General features: G+C 52.5%; 2 long non-coding RNA genes across 3 annotated transcripts; one reads left to right on the plus strand and one right to left on the minus strand.

Annotated features, from left to right (window-relative positions):
- Window positions 1-5,257: 5,257 nt before the first annotated feature.
- Window positions 5,258-13,221, minus strand: LOC122200730. Its single transcript, XR_006193912.1, has 5 exons — window positions 12,935-13,221; window positions 10,170-10,303; window positions 9,248-9,334; window positions 8,632-8,864; window positions 5,258-6,554 (listed from the first exon to the last, which is right to left on the minus strand). It is a non-coding gene; the product is annotated as an uncharacterized LOC122200730 (long non-coding RNA).
- A 113-nt stretch (window positions 13,222-13,334) lies between these two features.
- LOC122200731 lies at window positions 13,335-18,876 on the plus strand. 2 transcript variants are annotated; one of them, XR_006193914.1, is made up of 4 exons: window positions 13,335-13,418; window positions 14,017-14,272; window positions 15,834-16,023; window positions 18,722-18,876. It is a non-coding gene; the product is annotated as an uncharacterized LOC122200731 (long non-coding RNA). The 2 variants fall into 2 exon arrangements; XR_006193913.1 differs by having other exon boundaries at window positions 14,017-14,241.
- The last annotated feature ends 898 nt before the right edge of the window (window positions 18,877-19,774 follow it).

Raw genomic sequence — 19,774 nt, forward strand, 5'->3', positions numbered from 1 at the left:
GAGCAGATAAGTTATTTGTAGAATGTTCTCCAATTTCGGTTTGCCTGGTGCTTCTTTGCGTGTAGGTGTGGGCTGTGCACGTTTGACAGGAATATCACCAAAGCGATGCTGTTGTGTCCTCCTCAGTGTATCGTATCTGGAGGCACATGATGTCTTGTGCATCTCCTTGTTGTGGAGGTTGACTTTATCCTCTTGAGTAAGAGGGTGTCAGCCAGTTTTCTCCAGTATAAAGTTACTGCTTCTCTGCTTATAATTAGTAAGTGATTGAGGTAAGATACTTTGGGATGATGCATATATCCTATTAAACTGCAGATTTGCACATGCGAGTTTTAGCATTTCCTGATGATTCTCAGTGCAAATTTCTTAGCAGCGGTTTCACGAAAGCTTCAAACAAATTCTTCCCAAGACAATTTCTCGTACAGAATCACCGTGAACATCTGGGATATCACCTCTGCTTAGAAAGGCTATTTTCAACTCACTGGACTGACTGAGGGCTCTTAATATTCCTTGACTGCTTGTCCCCAGGAGGGGAGAAGGCTAGAAAACTTGGAGTCACTCCAAGTATTTGGGAGTAAGCAAAGGTTGCTACTCTTTGTAGGAATAGGTGACAGAAGGAAGGAGAGGTTCACATCTGGAGAGCCAGACCTGGTGTATCTATGGCGGTATTTTGCCATCATAACAAAATACCAGAGACTGGGTGGCTTAAACAACAGAAATTTATTTTCTGAGTTCTGGAGGCTGGAGGTCCAAGATCTAGGTGCTGGTAGGGTTGGTTTTCTCTGAGATCTCTCTCCTCAGCTTGCAGATGACCATCTTCCCACCATGGCCTTTTCTCTGTGGGCACACACCTCAGGAGTCTCTTCTTCTTAGAAGGGCATGGTTCATATTGGATTAAGGCCCCACACTTGGGCCTCATTTTGTCTTAATTGCCTCTGTAAGGCTCTATCACTGAATACAGTCACATGGGGGGCTGTTAGAGCCTCAACATATAAACTATGGGGGACACACGTGGTCCATAACAGCTGGATAGGGGAAATAATCAGGATGGCTAAAGAGTGATCTAGAGGCGTGTGAGTTCCTGTCCCCACGCACTCATGGGGCTGTTCATAGCCACCATGAGTGAAGAGCCCCCATGAGGGCGGGCCTTCATGCTCCTTCCTTCAGATCACGGCCAATGCTCTGGCAACCCCATAGTGTACAAACACCTCCTGTCTCCATAACGTTGCTTGCCTGAAGGGTCTTCCAAATCATTCCCGATTCAGGAATAGACACGAAGGATAGAACCCTAGTTCTGGATTAATCTGGGGTCCATGCCACACATTGCCCCCAAGCCAGCTTGCACGGGGAGTGTTCGGGAGGGCTAACCCATAACTACAATATTAAACCTATAGGAGCCAACCCTCAGACCTCATCATGTTTCTTCTTTAAATGGGGTCCTTGGCTCTCTGTGTACTTTCTCTACACCTTCTTGGTGACAATGAGTTCATCTATAAGGAGCAACTCCTCCAATCCAGACATGAAGTCTTTTTTCTTTGCTGGAAAGTCTCCTTTCCTCCAAGGCACATTCTCAAAGAGCTCCTTGGTGAAGCACATTGGGGAAGGTCCTCCCCGTATTCTTAGCTTCTTGAGGCTAAAGGGCTCCCCAGCAACTCAGTCCTGCTGTCTTGGGGTTCACTTAGCTTTGTCCCCCACGGCATCAGCCACAGCTACCTCTGGCCATCCTCCCTGCTTCCAGATTCTGTTTTCCCTCCCTACTGTCCTTCACCAAGTCTGATGCATGAAGCCCACAGCTACTCGAGAGCGGTCCCCAAATTTTTCTCTCTCTTCCAGACCCTACAGGGTGGTGCCATGTGGGCGGAGGTGGGGCGCAATTCTCCGCCTTCCTGCAACTCAGCAAATTGCAATTTATGAGTTTCAATCCACATGAAAGGGCTCCCACGAAGTCTCTCTGGATTCATTTGGAATGTTGAATTAATTTGGAAAACAAGGGGAAAAAAACAACTTGGTTTCAGCCCAGCGAGGGCTCATGACATTTTACCAAGTCCTGTCACCCCTTTGCATAAGGAATGAGCACAAGTAAAGCGGGGGTGGCGGCAAAACTCTTTTCTGTTGCAAGGGTCCCGTCGTGCGGGCCACCATTCACCCGAGAGGGAGGGCAGAGAGCCCTGGACTGGACGCAGGACACCTGGGGTCCAATCCTGTTCCTCACTAGTTACCTTCCCTGATCTTTCAAACGTCCTTAACTCTGAGTGAAGTCAAGGGACGCGTGAGGGGTTTACTCACAGGAAAGTGGCAGCTACTGACAAGGCCCTTTCCCCACGGGCCTCCTCCTACGCAGTCTTGTACCTCAGATCTGTTCTCTGCCTGGCTGCCGGAATGATCTGGAAACCAAAACTGGATGGCGCCACCCCACTGTGTTTAAACCCCTCAGGGACTCCCTGTCGCTCAGAGGACAAACTCTGCAACCATCCTTGTGACCTGGAGTCCCTGCATGGCCTGGCCTCCGCCCACCTCTGCCACTGCTTCCTGAAGCACACCTGCTCCCCGCTAGCCATCGGTCTCTCCATTCCTGCACGCCCCCTGTGCCTCTCCAGCCTCGTTGCATGTGCTGTTTCTCTGGCCTGGATGCTTTTCATCACTGTGCCCTCCGTGGTCAGCTCAGTCTTTGCTTCCTCAGGGAAGCCATCCCACGCTGAGTCAACCCTTCCCTTTACTCACCCTCCCCTCAGAAGCACTGACCCAGGAGTCATTCTACATTTCTGTGTGTGACAATTTCATGGACTTCTCTCTCTCCCACCGGACAACCTGGTCCAGAAGGCGGGGCCCATATCTGTTTGCTTTCACCATTGGATCCCCAGTGCCTAGTACAGTAGCTGAAACACAGGAGGTACTTGGGAACGATCGGCACATGAATGAATGAGTGAATGAATGAGTACAGACAAGGCATTGGTTTCTTTTTGTTTAAGCCATTGGTGGCAAAAGACCCTACAAGTTCTTCAAGAGACACCACAGGGGTCCCGCCCAAGCACATGGGCGTCTAAGCACAGGGGAATGACATCTCTTGAGGAGAAAGTGCAAAGCCCAGACGAGGACCAGCTCCTGCTCATCTGTTAGGTGGGGATAATTGTAGCATCCAATCATGGGGTTGATGAGATTAAGTAAGAAACAACATGTGTGATGTTTTGCACAGAACAAGGGCTCGGTGTGTGGCTCTGTTCTTTTCAGTTTCTTCTTCCTTCTGTTGACTGCTGATTTACTCCTGGAGTAGATTATCTAGAGGCCAGGCCCGTGGTCCTGAGTTTGCCTGTGCACCTTCCTTCTTTCCTGCACATTTTGTTAGCCAGGGCTCCCGCTGGCCCTGCTGTTCTGACCAGTGAAGGCACCTGGTGTCCACTGGGAGTGTTCACGGGGAGCACCATTCTGGATAAACAAGTGGATGTGGAAGTAAGGAGTTTTACAGGGAACATTTCTGATGATCTCGGTGCACACTGAGGGGTTTGGCCCTTTGCACATCTCTGCAGAGAGTGAGTGAGCCTAAGGGAAAGGAATTTCTAACGGGGACATTCTTGGCATTTGGGAAACATGAGCCTTGAACTTCAAGGCCTACAGCCTTGGATTTGAATTCTGCCTCTCATACATTTCTTGAGGATTGCCTTTCCAAATACCCTTGGGGGGTTGGGGCGGGGGGGGTTGGTGGAGGGGACAACACAACATGCCATCTGCAAACGTGTCCTGTACCTGTGCGTCTCTCTCCTCTAGTGCTCCCTCCTGAGTCCACAGGTCTCCCTCCTTTCCAGCTGCGCTCACTGCTGGTCTCCCTCTTTCCACTGTCCCCACCCTCCCCCCCTCAAACCAAGTCTCCACGAAGCAGGCAAAACAGTCACTGTAAGATGTAACTCAGATCACGTCTCCTCTCGGCCAGACCTTCCATCGCTTGTCGTCACACTTGGGTACAACCCAAACGCCTCGCCGTGGCACTGGGTAATAAAAGCTGGTCCCTGCCTTCCCCCGGACCGCATCCCCTCTCCCTGACCCTCATCCCCATCCAGGCACTCCCCTTCTCTCGGCCCCTCAAACCCACAGGCTCATTTGCCGGAACCTTTTTCCCCCTTCACCTGCTTGGCTCCTTCTGGAACTTCCAGGTGTTAGCTCGATGCCCGTGTTCCAGAGAGGCTCTCCCTGACCTGTCCATTGACAGACACGCCCCCCAACCTAGCCTGTTTTGTTTCCGTCGTTATTACCAATGGAAAGGATCCTCTCCATTTGGTGGTGGTTTTGTTTTGTTTATCGCCCGCCTCCCCCACTGGAGCACAGGGGATCCATGTGGATCCATGAGCACAGGGCTCTCTCTGGTAGGATCCATGAGCACAGGGCTCTCTCTGGTAGGTCTTGTCTACTCCTGTATCTCCAGGGGCTGCAAAGGTGCCTGGCCCATGGCAGTTGCTTAACAAATGTTTGTGGACTGAATGAATGACCAACGAGGGGGCAGGAGCAGACAATGAGACCCTCGCAGCAGTGGACTGGTGAGGGTCTGGTCAACAGCTGTAACAAAGAGCCCCCCCAAATACAGTGGCTTAAAGTACCTGTCATTGCATTTCTTTTCTCACATAGCAGTCAAGGCTGATGGGGCAGCGTGACCGTCTTTAATAGGTGGCTCTCACGTGACTGCTCTAATTCCAGCCACGTCCCCACCAAACAGGCAGAGGGAGGGCAGAGGGCAGGATCCACGGACCCAGCATTTTAAGGGCAAGACTTGGAAAGACACTTGGTACTTTCGCTCGCATCTTATTGGCCAGAACACAGCCACACGGTCAGACTGAGTTGCACAGGAGTCTGGGACGTGAAGCCATGGGTCTGGTTACAATTATATTACCAGGAGAAAGGGAAGAGCAGGTAAGGGGACAATTCCCAGGCTGCCACCAGTACCCAGAGCTGCCCTTGAGGGCTGAGGTGCCTCTTGTTCCCCTTGGGGGACACAGAGTAGACTCTCATGAACGTTGGGGAAACGAATGAGACAGTGAGGTCCAGAGAGAGCCCCAGCCACCCTGATCGAAAAAGCAAACACTCACGTTGCCTAGTCCTTCCTCAAATTCCACTTGTGTGACCTTGGGCAAGTCGCTTGAACTCTCCGAACCTCAATCACTTGATCTCTAACGTGGGGATAATAATAGATTAGCTTACAATATAACTTGCTTAAAACACTGCCTAGCACATAGGAAGCACCCAATCCGTGACAGGTACCAATATTGTTGTTTTAATAGAATTGCAAATAGTTGTTGATGCACTTTGTAACTGGGGATTTACTGTCTCACGGGGTGCAGGGACACTTACGGGCGGTGTCCTCGAGCACCCCCATGGTGGTGGGAGGCCCCATGTCATGCCCTGCCCTTAGGAGGCCTTGGAGAGTTGGAAAGAGCATGAACTTCAGTCAGATGTTGCAGAGTACGGGTCCCAACGCTGCCATTTAATTACTATGTGATTTAGAGCAAGAAACAAGGCCCAGTCTCTTCAGAAAGGAGGTACGAACAAACTCCCGATGGCTGGAAGGGTTGATGACACCCATCTGGTCCTCAGTAACGTTCCTCCCCCGGAGGGTCCCATTTGGCCCCTGGAGAAGGAGTCCGTGAGGGGTTCTGGCCCCGCTGCCTCTCTCCGTGCTCAGCTGCTAGGGCCTTGCCGTCTTGGAAGAAACGGAACGTTCTGGGGAAAATGACCCCGGCCAGGTTGCTAATGGCCAACACCCCTCAGAACTGGGAGGGCCTCCCCATCTCCTGAGTGAAGCTGGTTTCCTCCGGGCTGTCCCTCTCCCTCCAGGCCCTGAGCACAGGTAGGAAGGGCGGGAAACACATAATAAGGACTGGCAAGTAGCTACTGGCTCATGCGAGAACTGACCTATGCATCACCGTGGCCCCGCTGGCTGTTGCCAGTGGAGGGCACTGGTTAAATTCTCTGAGTCTGAGCCGGGCATGGGGTTCAGATCCTTACACCACTGTGTATTGTTCAAGCCCAGGGGGCTGCAGTCACACTGGATTCCATGGAACCCGGGAAGCTTAGCAGCTACGGCCCCTGTGTTGGTGCGGCAAACCTCAGCTTCCTCATCTGTAAAATGGGTGCAGGGTGACTGAACAAGACCACGCAGGCAAGGAGGGAGGTGAGCGTAGCACATGCCCGAGAAGTGGCAACTGGGGTTGTTTTCTTCTGCCTCTTTCCCTCTGGGTACCCTTGCTGTGTTCACTGTGGAAAGCCCTGAGGCCTCACTGGTCCGCCCAGAACAATTTCCCCCACCGGGAAGCATTGTTCTCGGCATCTTCATAAGTAAACACACCCTCCGGGGCGAATCTGCCCAGTGGAAAATACCCACGGTGGCTCCCAGAGACTCTCTTCCCTCAATTCTTCCGACTGGACAGGGGGGAGAGTCGCCCTTGGGTCCCGGCTACTGGGGTGAATTTAGGCAGCGGACTTCCACCAGGGGTCAGCTGGCCGTAGCCCCAGGAGAAGATGCTGTGGGACCAGGAGCGAAGCTGTAACTCCTCCCAAACTGGACCGTCACCTCTCTGAAAGGTAAGGAGAGGAGAGGCCTGTGACGGGCCGCCCCTCAGCCGTGGCAGCCGGCTGAGGTGGGGAGGTGAGGCCTCTCCGTTTGCTGGAAATGAATCCATGGAAAATGCTGGAATGATGTCCCCGCCTCTGGAGCCACTGGGAGGCCGCAGACCTCAGGGGCGGGGGGAGGGGGGGGGGCGGGACGGGCTGTGGGAACACACAGAGCAGACGGGGATCAAACTGACTTTTTGACACGTTTCTGTGGGAAGGCGGCCCTGAGTGTGAAGCCGGCTCCCAGAGCAGCTTGGGACCTTTCATGTGGCGTCTGGGCTGGTGCTGGAGCCCTTCACTGGATGCTGGGGCCCCGGGCGGCCCCGGGCGGGGAAGGCAGAGGGGGGGACGGGAGGGGGCTTGGGGGGGGGGGGGCTCTCACTTCTTTCTACCTCCGGCACCCTGGCGTCTTCCCCGCCAGAGGCTGGAGCAGCCTGGGCTCTGGGCTCAAATTCTGACTCAGCCAGTTCGCCGGCTGTGTGACCCGGGACAAGCCACTTGACTTTCTTGCTACTGTTTCATTAAGGAATGTTGTTGTATTGAAATAGATTGCATATATTATTATTTCATGGGATCAGAACAATCCGGCAAGGCAGAGATCATTAAGCCCACTTTACAGATGAAGAAATTGAGTCTGGAGCCTAAGAACACCCAGACCGTGAGGGGCACGGCCCAATGCAAACCCACGCCTTTTGCGTCCAAAGCCTGGGTTTTTTGTTTGTTTGTTTGCTTGTTTTTGTTCTTGTTACATCCAGAAACCTCTCTAGTTAAGGCTATTGATGGAAACATGACCTACTTTTGTTAGCGAAGCTATCGTGAGTACCTGGGGCACATAGCACACTGCACGGTCCCGGGGTTGGAGCCTCCGGACATTCCCCATGGGGACGGCGCAAATGTCCCCATTTTATGGGGGATGGGGTGACACTGGGGCTCATAAGACCAGTAAAGGGACCCAACAGGGAAAGAGCGTGGGTAGCATGGGCCGGTGCAATGTCCAATTCTCTCCTCTCCATGGTTCCTGTCCTGGAACCATGCCAAGCCTGGGAACCGTGGGGCTTTGGAGAACACCACTAGAGAGGACAGGCAGGAGGGGCCCACCCTTGGCCTCCCTGAAGCGCCCCCACGTAGCTGGGGAATGAGTCACCCACCCCTAGGGGACTTCCCTAATTGCCCACAGGTATGCAGAGCCCTGCGGGCCCAGCCTCTGCAGTGCTTGACAGAGTCCAGGCCCAAGTGCAGGGAGCTGGGAAGCAAAAAAGTGACTGGAGAGGCTCGGGTGAGGTCAGGGAGGGCCGTCCTCTTTGTGTCACCTGCCCTGGGACCACGTGGGAGGACGGTCAGCTTGGGAAGACAGACAGAAGTGGCCTTGAGATCCAGTTCTGCCACACCAGCTGGGGGACCTTGGCGGACTGACCGACCCTCACCGAATCTCAGCGGCCACTTCTGAGGAAAGGGTTAATAATGGTACACTCTTCACAGAGGTGATGAAGGACCCCAAATACTGTCTGGCTTACATGGTAATAAGGGGTTTAGCACATGGATACACTCAATATGGGCTGGCTGTTATTGTCGTTGCTGTTACCATCCTTGGGCCAATGTCCAGAACCTTCTGCCGGCTCAAAGACACACACTGAAGGGTGGTGCCCAGGGCTGGTTTGAGAAGTCAGAGAATCACGTAACCCCATTTGGGGGACCCTGAAAGTGAAGCTTTTGTTGGATGATCGAGGGATGGAGTGCGGGGCTCCCAGTGGGGCAGTCGGGGTGGGGATGCTGGCGGGGGAGCCTCAGCTCTGCCTTCATGGCCTGGCAGAACTGGCCTGCACTCCCACACTCTCATGCAGCGGTCTCTGGGATGGCACCAGAAGCCCAGGGTTTCAAATTATCCTGGGTTGCCCTCGATGCGTCCGCTGAAGGCCACTGACAGGACATGGCCAACCTTGCTGCTGAGGCGTGGTGCCCTCTGGGTTGCTAGAGGACTGTGGGGCTGGTTCACAGTGGGCTTTAGGCAAGACGAGGTCCCTCTCCAGGCCTCAGTTTTACCTTCTGAGAAGTGGGTAGAGGCTCTCTGGCTTTTTCTGCCTCCCTTGGAGGAGCTAAAGAGGACACAGAGGCTGGCCTCGGCTAGAGGGACCCAGGAGGAGCTCCTGGTCTGTTTGGGAGCCACGCTGGGTCCTTCTGGGCTCCGCAAGTTGGCGGCCTTGTCCGCACCAAGGGTGGTCAGCACATTCGAGGACTCCGCCTGAGCTCACACCGCCATAGCAGGCCCTTGCTTTCTGGGAAAGGAGTAAAGATTAATTAAGGTTGTCAGGGCCTAAGTAAAATCACCAATGTCAATTTCCTCCCTCTGGTTCTTGCTGTCAGAATAAATTGGACAGTCATTACCTAATACTCAGCCCTATTTTCCTAATATTTCGTGCATGCTGAAGCGTTGATGGGAAACAGGGAGGGTGAGGCCTTTTGGAGTGGCAGAGAGGGCAAGCCGTGTGGAGCTAAGGGTGTCCTGGCAGAATGGCCTTGCCTCCCTCCACTCCCTGGAATGGTGATCTCGGGAGGGGGCCAGGGGTGGGGCTCTGTCCACACAGGGCACTGTTCTGACCCAAATGAGACAGATAGACCTACTGGCAACAGCTCCCAGGGACCGTCAAGCAGCTGGTACCTTCGGGGACTTTGGTTTCAGACCAGGCTCCAAGGGCCACAGCAACTGGTACCTTCACGGACTCCAAGATAGCCTCAGTTTCTTAATCTGAAAAATGGGAATGAATGAAAGAGCTTCACTCACAAAAGTGGACAGTTTGTCCGTCCCCAGGTGCAGGTATCTCCCCGGGGAACACTCCAAAGACCGGAAATCCTTCAAGTACCAAAATAAGAGCTGAGGGTCCTGATGGTAGCCTTTCAAGGTCCCCCACGTAGGATTACGTGCCTCACTGACTTACGGAACCAGCCCTAGGCACCGCCTTTCGGTGTGTGGCCTTGAGCTGGCAGAAGGTCCTGGCAATTGGGCTAAGGACGATAACAACAACACCGATAGCAACCAGCACCTACTGGGTGGATGTATGTATATACTTGTCAGCTGATGACTGAGAGCATTTTGTGAGAGCGTTAATGGGGAGGGGGCAGAGAGAACTCTCTGGGGCGCTGGAAATACTCTATTTCTTGATCTGAAGGATGGATATCCCAATGCATACAAACAAATATTCACTGAGCTGCGCACTTAAGACTTTGCTTCACGTACGCTATGGGTCACCGAAACTTTGGAACAGCAAAAGGATTCAGCCATCGTTGGGATCTGAGTGTTGACCATAAGAGGCTCTGAAATACTGAGAACCAACTGAGGGTTGATGGGGAGTGGCGGGGGAGGGGAAAGTGGGTGATGGGCACGGAGGACCGCACCTGTTGGGATGAGCCCTGGGTGTTGTATGGAAGCCAGTTTGACATTAAATTATATTTGATATAAAACAAATACAAAAATAAAAACTGAAAAGCACTCTGTGATGCTACTTCCCTGTGGAGAAAGGGCTCTTGATTGGGCATCACCCTGGGCCTGGCATGGTGTGACAGGGCTCCACAGGCTCTCTTACCTTAACTCCGCTGGTAAGCCCATGAAGCAGGACTCGCCATCCCCAGTGCGGAGCAGGCAGCATGGCGGGAGGGGCGGGAGACCAGGTCTGCAGCCAGCCTCCAAGCTTGGGCAGGTAGGTCTCAGTCTGCACACCTGTGACAGAGAATGATGACAGAGCTGACCTCAGAGGGACAGAATGAGCCACTGCTGGAGGGAATGTCAAGTGGTATAAGCCCTATGGAAACCATACGGTGGTTACCCATAAAATAAAAAATGGAATTACTGTATGATCCAATGATTCTCCTTTGGGTATATACCCAACAGAGTTGACAACAGGGCCTCCAAGAGAGAGTTGTACATCCATGTGTACATGATAAACACTATCAAGAATGTAGGGGCGCCTGCGTGGCTCGGTTGGTTGAGCGTTGGGCTTCAGCTCGGGTCATGATCTCGCAGTCCGTGGGTTCGAGCCCCGTGTCGGGCTCTGTGCTGACAGCTCAGAGCCTGGAGCCTGCTTCAAATAGATTCTGTGTCTCTGCCCTCCCCTGCTCGTACTCTGTTTCTCTCTTTCTCTCAAAAGTGAATAAATATTAAAAAAAAAAAAAAAAAAAAAAAGAATGTAAAGTGCTTGCCTCAGAGAGGCAAAAAATGAAGGCTAAAACTTCAGCCAAGTGACTCCCCTTCTCTGGGCCTTGGTTTCCCCCTATGCTGGGGGGTGTATGTGTCAGTCCCCCTGCATGGATTGTCCCCACTGATGGGTGCCCCCAAGACCTGAAGCCCCTTGACCTGCAGCTCTCGGGAGTGCCCGGGCATCAGGGATGGACGTGGGCAGTTTTCTTTTGAAGAAGGCCTCTGTGCTACCCTTTCAACTGGAGCCTGAAAGGTTGTACACCCGTACTCTTCAAGTTCACAGCCAGCCCTGAGATCTTCTAACCTTACCAGGTCACTGGGGAGAAGTTGCCTCCATCTGATGGAGGCAGCCCAGGCCACTTTTGGACACAGGAGGACGGTGCTCATTTCTTTTGCACACTAACTTTTTGGAGTTCCTACGTGTGCTGGGCCCTGCGCTGGGCTCATGCAAGGTACAGACAGTATGTCAGGGATGCCGCCTCCAGGGAGCACAAGAGCAACCAGGATGTCAAGTCTTGCCCACAAATCTCCATAATCCAAGAAAATAAGTGATAGAGGTTGTGAGGAAGGGATAGAGTGAAAGTGGCAAGGGAATTCTGAGCTGCGGCCACCAAATCTTACACAATGATGTTAGTCTTTGTCAAAGGTCCCTTGAGCTGGAAAGGAACTTCTATCACTCAAGGACAGCAAACTGCCGGAAGACCCCCTCTAGACATTCGGACGGCCCTCTCGGAGTCCCAGGGAGTAGCAGCCCTACCTCGGGAGAAAACATTTGCAAATCATCCATCTGATAAAGGCTTCATATCCAGAATATAGAGGAAACTCCTAAACGCAGCAAAGGAATAAAAATTCAAAAATGGGCAAAGGACTTGAAGAGACAGTTTTTCAAAGAGGATATACCAATGGCCAATAAACACATGAAAAGATGCTCAGTGTCACTCATCATCAGGGAAATGCAAATCAAAACCACCTCACACCCATTACAATGGCCACTATCACAAACAAAAACAAAAACAGAAAACAGAAAAGCCCCAAAACAGAACACAAGTGCTGGCGAAGATGTGGAGAAATCGGAACACTCGTGCCTTGTTGGTGGGAATGTTAAATGGTATGGCTGCCGTGGAAAACAGTCTGCAGGTTCCTCAAAAAATTAAAAATAGAATTACCACACGAGCCAGCAATTCTACTTTTGAGTATATACCCGAAAGAACCAAAAGAAGGGTCTCAAAGAAGTATTTGCCCACCCATGTTCATAGCAGCATTATTCACAACAGCTAAAACATGGAGGCAACCCAAGTGTGTACCGACTGATGAATGGATTACTAATGAACGTGCACACGTACAATGGAATATTATTCAGGCTCAAAAAGGCAGGAAATTCTGCAATATGCTACAACACGGATGATCCTGGAGGACAATATGTTCGGCGAAATAAACCAGTCTCAAAAATATTGTATGATTCCACCTACACACGGTGCTTAGAGGGGTCAGAATCAAAAAGCCCGAGAGTGGAATGATGGTTGTCAGGCACTGGGAAGAAGGGAGAACGGGGAGTTTGGGTAAATAGAGTTTCAGACTGACGAGATGGAACGCGTTAGGGGGACGGATGGTGGGCATAACCACACAGCACCGTGAAAGTAGTTAATGCCACTGAACTGCACAGTAATAAACGGTTAGGTGGTAAATTTTATGTTGCATGCATTTTAACACAATGAAAAGAAGAAAAAATATCAGGGCGCCTGGGTGGCTCAGTCGGTTGAGGCTCAGCCTCGGTGCAGGCCATGATCTCGTGGGTTCGTGAGTTGGAGCCCCGCATGGGGCTCACTGCTGTCAGCCTGTCCGCTTACAGCCCGTTTTAGGTCCTCTGTCGTTGCGGCTTCCCTGCTCACGCTCGGTCTCTCAAAAATAAACATTAAAAATTAAAAAAAAAAAAAATTAAGCATGGAAGAGTGAGACTAGGCGCATCCTAGACATTCTTATGCTTATCCTGGGCGGGACCCTGAAAGAAAGATTGAGACCCTCCCTCAGTTTGGGGTGTGTGATGAGGGCGGGAGGGGGGGGGGCACCTCCTGGAAGGGAGCAAAGTTTGAGCAAAGACTGGAAAAGGGAAGGGAAGAACAAGAGGTCATGGAGCCTTGTTGTTTCTCTTCCTACCCAGTATGTGGGTCTAGAACAGACACGGTGTCACCCCGGTCCCCAAGTCCAGAGACACCGGCCTTGATGTGGACATGATACACGCCATGCCTGCCCTCTCCGAAGGCCCCGGCGTTCCCAGGCCTTCTTCAGTCTTGCTTAATTCCCTCAAATATACGCAGCCTTTAATTTATGGGGACACAGTAGTGGCCCCAGGGTCTGAACTAGAAATCAAAGCAAACAGGCATCATTTGCCATAAACAGGCCGCTCCCCAGTGGGTTCTGAGGCCCAGGGACAAGGAAACCCCGAGATCCTCAGATGGGGAGCTCACAATAGGCGCGGGGCTGCGGTCCAAGGCTCCGACCGCGAGGCCCCTCCCAGCTCCGGTCTTGGATGAGCCTCTGAGCCGCTGGGAGGGGCCGTGGACAATGGGGGGCGGAGTCCACCGGCGGGATGGGGAACAATGGGTCCAATCAATTCCGGAGCCTCCTCACTTGTTCTAAAGTAAGTCCTGGAGGTCTGGGGGTGGGTGTAAATCCCAGTAGAGAAGAGCGGCCTCGCCTCCCTCCGTTAGGGGGGTTGGGCTCTGGCCCCGAGTACCCATCGCAGCGCCCCAGCGGCCCGCGGGTGTTGATGTGCTTCTAAATGTTTAACAACCTGCTCCGGAGAGGGTCAGCCCTGGCCTGGAGGCTTTGCTGATCGCCCAAATGGAAAACTTCCCGAGGCCAATTTCAGGCTCCCAAGGCAATATCCCAGAAGGCAGAGCTGGGAAGAGGTCTGCGTCGGTGCACCATAGTGGGGTACTTCCTGCACATGCCATAGATACAAGTGATCTCGTGGCATTCATGATAGTAAATATATGTACTGGAGAGCGCCAGCAGGGGAGGGGCAGAGACAGAGGGAGACAGAGAACCTGAAGCAGGCTCTGTGCTGTCAGTGCAAAGCCCAATGCCAGGCTCCAGCCCTCGAACCATGAGATCACCACCTGAGCAGAAGTTGGACGCTCAACCGAGTCCCCAGGAAGCGATGAGTTTTGATTATTTGTTACCTTTGTTTTAATATAATGTATTTAACTGTGTGTCCATATCATTGAATTTTTAAGGGTGAAATTCCTGAAAACATGTCGGGGAGGTTCACGAGTTGGAACAGGTTTGTATGAGTTGGTGTGGGTCCAGCACACCGCCGAGCACAGGGGACCTGGGCTAGGCCCATCGCCACCTCCTCTGCAGCCTCTGGATGACCGTGAGCAGCATGAGGCCTTCTAGGGGCTTCGGCCCCCTCAGCTTGCAGGGCCTGGGGACAAGTGAGGCCCCTGACACCACTTGAGGTGAGGGAGGAGAGACGATGCCAGCGTTGCCGTAAGTGGGGCTCTAGCCCGTGATACTTCGGCCTGGGCACCGTGCTCCTCACTCAGGCTCCTCCTAAGGTGGGACCCTGCCTGACCCCAGCCTCCTCTGGCAAACCTCTGCTCCCCCAGCAGGGTATCTGACCAGAGTCCCCCATTATCCTGGCCACCGAGCGATGGGTAGTTCTCACAGAGGCAAGGTTCTGTGGCTTTCTCACTGGGAAACCCCGTGGCTTTATCATCGCTGGGCTCCAAGATGTTTCTGGTACCCCGTTCTGCCCACACTGCACCTTGCCTGCCTAGGACTACAATGAAAGCTCACACATTTATGGCCTGCTGCCTAAGTGCCAGGCTCAGGGCTTCCACAATGTGAGCCCATGTGGTAGGAGCCACCGTTAACCCGTTTTTGCAGAGGGACAAGCCAAGGCACTCAGAGCAGTGAAGCCATTTGCCCAAGGGCATGCGAAGCATATGTTTCGAGCCAAAGCCTGTTTTGAAAGCAATTATTTTAGTTTATATTTACTAAAAACAGTTTTGGTGTGTGTGTGTGTGTGTGTGTGTGTGTGTGTGTGTAAGTTGGTGCACAACTGATCTTGCCCAGATGTGCCCATGGACGTCCCGGGTGGAGGTGGAGGGACGGAGAGAAGCTTGGGGATGGGCAGAATGGCCCACACATGCCAGGAACGGAAGTTGGCCTGGGGGCAAAAACACACGGAAGGCATTCTGGTTTTCTCCTTTGGTCTGCTCGTCACCCGGGATCTGCTCCCTCATTGGGGGCTGGTTCCTAAAATACCTCAATGCCAGGTTTGAGTCCTGGCTTCCCCACTTGCCAGCTCTGTGCCGTTGGGCAGGTCGGTCAGCCTGAGCCTCATCCGTGGAAGGGTCCGCACAGTTGTGGTCTGTTGTAGAGAACGGGGCAGAGCGCTCACTCAGCACCGTGTTGGCTCTTTATTGCTACCATTCGTCTTAGGGCCCCGGTGACCTAGGCCGCAGTCACCATGGCCCTGACGGTAGCCTTTTCGAGGCTCTGGCCCCTGTCGCCACCCCTTCGCTGGCACCACTAGCCGCCTGCCTCTCTGGTCTTTTGCCAACAAGATTCAAACCCCCGTCTGCGTGCATGGGTCGGAAATGTTAATGGAGCTCTCGGGGAGCGGCGGCTGGGTTCCCCTGCTCTGGGGCCGCCTGGTTATTGGCGGCTTAAGTGCTCATGTGAAACGCCAGCACCTCACACTTGCCAAGCTGTCCCCAGTGCTGGATGCTGTGTTTGATCATGTTGAAAGGCCTTGACACAGACCATCCAGGTCTGGAGGCCAACAGGGGAAAGCGTGTCGAAGATCAAGCATCGACAGGGCACTCCTGGGACCCCAGCCCGGCCCAGAGCAGGGCCAGCAGCCCGCACCAGCCTGGCGCTTCTCACCAGACACAAACCAGGCCTGGGAACGGGTGAGGGCAGCCAGGAAGCCAGCCTGCCCGGTGCCACAGAGGCTGGGGATCTCCGGGACTGTCCCTGGACCTCCCTCCTCTACAGCAGCCACTCTGGCCCCTGCCTCTGAGCCCACACTCTTCATCCACAGGGGCCGGAGCAGTGATGGGAACAGAGGGGATCAGCACACCTCTCTTCCCCAACTTGGCCCCAGAGAGACGCCCTCGCCGCTCAGATTCTCTGATGGGGACCCTTTGACAGCTCTGTAACGCAACAGGCTTAGCTGCATCATCCTCACAACCACCTCTGGGAGGTGGGGGAAAGTCCCACTTCACAGATGGGTAAGTGGAGGCCCAGAAAGGTCCAGTGGGTCAGCTGTGAGCTGCAGTCCCTCCCCTTGATCAGCGTCTTCTGATTCACGGCCTGCTGTTCTTGCAATGAGGCCACCGCGGTTCCCATGAAAGTGACTGGGTGTGTGGCACTAGACGGAGGGAAAATTTCTTCTCGTCCTTCTTCCATAAGGGCTATGGCCACCCCAAGTCTGGCAGCTTTACAAGAACAGGCTTGTAAACTCAGCAACACCCCATAACCCTTTTTATGGGGCCTGCTGTGGTAATGGACGTTCATCAGCTCTCCCAGACTAAGCCTGGTGGGCCCTGGGGGCGAGAGGCGAAGGGGAGCCAGGCCCGCCCGTCTGTGCAACCCTCTAGCTGGGTAAAGGGTCCCAAAGGAGGGGCAGAGTCCACATGTTTCTGAACAACGCCAGGACTCTCAGCCAGGGGGTGCTGTGCAGCCAGGGCAGGGGAGGGAGATACAGAGGAAAATCACCCGTCAAAACACCAGCGTGGGCATCACCTTTGTATCTACCCAGAAACGAGTGAGCTGGGAAGAGGGGAAACATTGTCTCCAATTCAAATTCCCAGGCTCCTCTCTAACCTCTTGATTCAGAATCTCCAAAGGTGGCCCCAGGACTGTGTGGTTATTAGCCCTTGATGCAGCTAACATTGTACATCCTCTGCTTTAGGAAGAGGCAGAGGGTAATGGCGGGGAAGTGAGAGCTTGGTCAGACACCTAGATTGTCCATTTCCTCGCTCAACAAACCCTTGCTGAAATCCGGCCTCGACCGTGGACAGGGGAGGCCACCCTTTGCTTCCATGTGGGTAGGTAGCGTCTGCCTCCACCCTCACCTGTACAATGACCTTGGCCACTCTGCTGCCCTCCATCAAAGGAGAGGAGAGTCTGCAGTCCCTTCCAGCTCAAATACCTTACGATTCAAGCAGGGTGTAGCCGATGAACCAGGATTACCTTGTAATCCTTTAGCTTCTTGAGCTATTAGGGGACTGAGAGTAGACCCTGGAGAGACCTTGGACCCAGAGCTCCAGGCCAAAGAGCTTTCTCTTCTTTACATCTGCCCATTCTTCCCAAGGATGGGAGCTCGTGCCCTCTGAACCAGGACAGCCAGAGCACGACGGTCCCTCCCTCAGCCAAAGCAGAGCTTGGGAGGTCCAGCAATACAGTTCTGTAAGGGCCTCGCCTGGATGCCTTGACTTAACCGTGATCTTGAGGCCCCCCTAAGCAGTAACATTGCTTATTGGGTTCTCGTTTGTTTTGTTTAGTCTCATTTGGGTTTTAAAAGTTATGTGCAGTATATCTACATGTTTTTAAACCATGAGTGATGCTGTATTTGGGTAAAAACGTCTAGATCAATGCTTCTGAACTTTTAAAATGTGTCTTAACTTTCCCCATCTGTAAAATGGGATAATAATAGCAGAGCTGACCTCAAAGGCCTGTTGGGTAGATTAAATGGCATGATACATATAAAACATTTAGAACAGTACCTGGGACGTTGTAAACATTCCATATAAGTTGTTATTTAGGTGACACTCTGCCACTTTGTCACTCCTGAGCACAATCCGTGTCCTTGTTTGCTTGATACACTTCCTCAAATCCATTTCTTTTCCTTTTCTTTCTTTAATGTTTATTGATTTATTTTTGAGAGAGAAAGAGAGGCAGAGAGAGGGAGACAGAGAATCCCAAGCAGGCTCCACATTGTCAGCGCGGAGCCCGATGCGGGGCTCGAACTCACAAACCGTGAGATCGTGACCTGAGCCGAAATCAGGAGTTGGAGGCTTACCTGAGCCACCCGGGTGCCCCTCTTTTTCTTTTTTCTTTTCTTTTTTTTTTTTTTTTTTACCGAAGGAAATTTAATTAAAAAGGAAATGTTATGTCATTACTGTAAGTGGAAAAATAGTATCAATTGCATAGAGAGACTACAGCAGTAAAAAGTAACACAAAGGAAACAAAGCCATGTCGTTAAAACCTAGGCAGATCTAGATTGTGGTGGTAGTTACCAGAATCTACCAGGACCTGATACAATGGCGTGAAACCATACACACACATTGTCCACAAAACCAATGTCCATCTCCTGGGTCTGATTCTGTACTTCAGTTAGGTAGGACGTATGCACCGGGTGACGAGTACGTGAGACCTCTCTCGACTAGCTTTGCGACCTCCTGTGAATCTCTAATTTTAAAACAAAAAGTTAAAAAAAAAAAATCTTCGGCAAACTGGTGCTTTCTCTTAGCCTGAGGCGGAGTCTCTCCATTTAAAGAGGAACCAGGGGCGCCTGGGTGGCTCAGTCGGTTAAGCGTCTGGCTCTTGATTTCAGCTCGGGTCATGATGTCGCGGTTTGTGAGTTTGAACCCCATGCTGCGTTCCGTGCTGACAGCATGGTGCCTGCTTGGGATTCTCTCTCTCCCTCTCTCTCACTGTCCCTCCCCAACGCACACTCTTTCTCTCCTAAATAAATAAACATTAAAAATATTTAAAATGATTATTAAAATAACTTAAAAAATTTTTTTTAATGTGGCCACTTAAAAATTGTAAATTATAGATGTGGCTCATACGCGTGGCTCCCATTATGTATCTATCCGACGGCAGCTCTGAGAGCCTTCGGCAGATTTCCAAAGGGGTCTCGTCTGTGACTCACAAAATGCTCCAGCTTCTCCAAGTTAGTGATGGAACTTTGTGCTTTTTCAGGTAGCTGCCTGGATCCTGCTTGGGGAAGGCGCTTATGGGCTCTCGTGCGCACAGATGGGTGCCTCCCGCCGAATGTCCATCTCCTTCCCCAGTGGCTGCCCAGCCCCCATCCTTTGGCTGAAAGGCGCTCCCGAGAGCACAGGGCTTCCTGTCCCTCTGCCCCATGTGATTTTCATTTGTCTAATTAAAGCTAATCTGATAAAGGCAGGAATGGCAGAGATGCGTGAAAGCTCCAGTGAGCACAGGTCATGGCCTGATCTAAAGAGGGGGCCTTTGTCTCCCTCCCCGCCCCCCACCCTCCCCGGGCAGCGGCCAGCTGGCCAATGGGTCACCCAGGGGAGTGGGCAAGGGAGCCAAGACCGAGGAGGGGGCTCTTCTGGGACAAGCTGGACTGACATCACCGTATTTACCATTTGTAAACCAACCAGAAAGAAACCGAAGAAAGAAGCTAAAAAATGAGAAAACTCTGAAAATCCCAGGAGAAAAGCCCTGTGAAAAACAGGAAGGCTCAGGCAGCTCTTTGTGGACTAGAATCGTGGTCCCTTGTCACCTTTCTCTTCTGGTCAGTGGCAGCATCTAGGAAAGAGAGAGGCTGGGGCTAGGGTCATGCTCCCAGACAAAGGAGGAGGGTTAGATATGGCTGCCTCCTATCCTATAGCCATGGGCACCGGGTTCTCTCAGGCCTCGGGCTCTACCCAAGTCCAGCCCTGGAGCCAACCCCCCGGGGCTCCCCACAGAGGCACTTCTTCAAGAGCTTAGACCCCTGGAGCAGCCCTCCGACCACAGAGGACATTGTGCCGCCCACCTACCCACTCACTCACTCAGAATGCTGGGAACCGAAATGAGCTGGACACAGTGTGGAACATCAGAGATTTTTCTGTGTTTGCTTCACTTCCACAATTGAAAATCCTCTCCTTTCTCCCGGGTCGGGGGAGACAGTTCAGTTGGGGAAAACCAAAGACGCTGCCCATTAATGAATTAACCAAACCAGAAGTATTTACCCAAGAGCTGGTGTATACCCGGGCCTCTGCCGGGAATTTGACGGAGATGAGA

Source organism: Panthera leo, chromosome D1 (genome assembly GCF_018350215.1).
Source record: "Panthera leo isolate Ple1 chromosome D1, P.leo_Ple1_pat1.1, whole genome shotgun sequence".
NCBI classification, from domain to species: Eukaryota; Metazoa; Chordata; class Mammalia; order Carnivora; family Felidae; genus Panthera; species Panthera leo.